Source organism: Leptonychotes weddellii, chromosome 2, assembly GCF_054177405.1.
Source record: "Leptonychotes weddellii isolate Sample4059 chromosome 2, ASM5417740v2, whole genome shotgun sequence".
NCBI classification, from domain to species: Eukaryota; Metazoa; Chordata; class Mammalia; order Carnivora; family Phocidae; genus Leptonychotes; species Leptonychotes weddellii.
Genome location: NC_138370.1, coordinates 44,545,940 through 44,548,059, shown reverse-complemented (window position 1 = coordinate 44,548,059; position 2,120 = coordinate 44,545,940). Strand labels below are relative to the sequence as shown.

The window sequence follows — 2,120 nt, the reverse complement described above, 5'->3', positions numbered from 1 at the left end:
GGAAATAGGAGATGGGCAGGGGAAAGATAAGTAAAGCAGATGAGTGTAAGTTTTGAGACAGCTTTTGAATTCATCCCGCTGGAAGCAAGGCTTCGAGAGAGGGAAACATACCAGAAGGAACAATTTTCCATTCTCTGCTAATACTTGTAGTAAGTGCACAGACACCAAGAAACTTTGCACTAAATCCTACCTAATTCCAAAAGAGCACTTGCTTAGTCCCCCTAAGGCTACAGAGTTAAAATACACCACTGTCTGTTTTCAACCTTTGGGCAAGGGGAGGAAGCTCAGACAAGTGGTTGGTGTCGAACTCTCCCAGAGCCTTAGCTGTTAAGTAACGCTTCACTGTGGACTCCCGGTCTTCTCATTCTTCACCTGTGTCTTCTCAGAGCTGCTCCTCTGTCTTTACCTTTGTCTCTCCTTTTCTTTTGGACTCAGCCCTTTCCTCAGCTACAAGTAAGATTCAAAGCTCATTTGCCCCAACTCTGGATTTAGAAGAAGCAGAGGTAATTTTGACTTGGGTGCAAAAGCATATGCAAGCCAACTCTTCAAAGCACGAAGTGGGCTTTGTACAGTCATTGACGAACACTTGCAAAACCCACCTCTCCTCCTCCTTCCCATCACATGCCTGGCTCCAGAATAAATGAAAAATTAAACCCTACACCTAGCCTGGCTGACCCTTGGCCTGTAAATAGGCAAAGAAAAGTATCAGATCCTGAAGGCCATGAGGCCTATTCACTAACTCACCAATGAAGCCAACAGGAAACACTGGTGAGACTTTCTGCCCTGAAAGCATACTGGGCAGGTCTGACATGGGTCAGGAAGGGCTTTCCTAAGCTTTCTCAGGGGGTTCTCAAGATTGAGCATCAGCAGCACGGACCCCCTGGGCGGGGGAAAGACAAGTGATCTGGGTGTGTTGGAGAAAGCAAAGGCAAGAGGGCCCAGGGGCACCTGGTCAAATCCATTTGATTTTTGGTGTGGTATGTATTTATTTACTTTTTCTTAGGAGACTGACCATCCCCATCGATTTCTGATTGTTGGAGTGGGAGGCTGAACCCGGAAATAGAGAAACTAAAATGCTACCAAGTTGTGAGAAAGAGAAACAGAAAAAGTGGGAAAGGGAGCCTTCCCTCCGTGGTTTGGCCTGCCAAGAATCTCCTCCTTTCTTCCTGTCCTCAAAGGTCTGAGAGCCTCTTGCTCATCCTCAGTCACTCACTGGTAGGTCCTTTCCCTCCCCCTTTCCCTCGCCTCCCCTCTCCCCACAGTCTCCGACTGGACTCAGCGCTCCCACCGACCTTCTATTCCTTCCGCCTTGCTGCTCCCGGCCCTCCTGGCCTCCTCCCGGCGCCCTGCATCTCCCTCTCTGCCCAGACGAAGGGTCCCCAGGAAGGCCAGGAAAGGACTCACCCACGGTGGGAGTGGTGTCCCTGCGGCTCCCCACGGCCCGGGTGCAAGGCAGACTCTCGGGGACAGTCTCTGTCCCTCAGTCTCAGGGATTCCAGGCTGTTCTCAGCGGTGTGGGAGGGAGGCGTTGTGAGCCGCGTCTCCCAGCTCCCTCGGAGCTCCCAGCTTTCCCCTCGGAATTAGATAACAGGAAAAATAGATAAGAGAAGTGGTTCATTAATTCAGCAAGCATTTTTTTTTTTTTTTTTTTTTTGGGTATGTGTACAAGTGGAAGGAAACCCTGTTAGGGAATATAGCCCTAGTTGGACATTTTTTTAAAAAGTCAATGTTCACAAGGTTCCAGAGATGCTTCTGGAAGGTCACTCAGAAGGACTGAGATGGACAGGAAACAAACCTAAGGAATTACCATTTGTGGGGGGAAAGTGCTGAATCACTAGATTCTTAGAGTTGGAAGGTACCTCAGAATTCCAGTCTCCTACCAGAGCAGGAATCCCCAGTGAGGTGATTATCTGTACTCTGTTTGAATACTCCCGGTATGGGGAGCTCATCACTCTACACTGCATGGAGGTACAGCTCTACTGGCCACCACATTTCCCTGTCCCCCAGATGACCCAGGATTGTGGGGCTGTGCCAGGCACACAGGAAGAAACAGGGGGCAGCGGCTGTGGCCTGGTTGGAGACATCAGGCAAACCAGGCGGGAGTTCTACCCTCTCGGGCC

At 50.1% G+C, this 2,120-nt stretch overlaps 1 protein-coding gene across 1 annotated transcript in view; it reads right to left on the bottom strand.

The window, feature by feature from the left end:
- GATA4 (GATA binding protein 4) overlaps window positions 1–1,544 on the bottom strand; it is a 29,735-nt gene extending 28,191 nt beyond the window's left edge. Inside the window, exon 1 of the mRNA XM_081810790.1 lies at window positions 1,405–1,544. The gene's annotated coding sequence lies outside the window, so the exon portion shown is untranslated. The remainder of the gene's footprint in view (window positions 1–1,404) is intronic.
- Window positions 1,545–2,120: the final 576 nt, after the last annotated feature.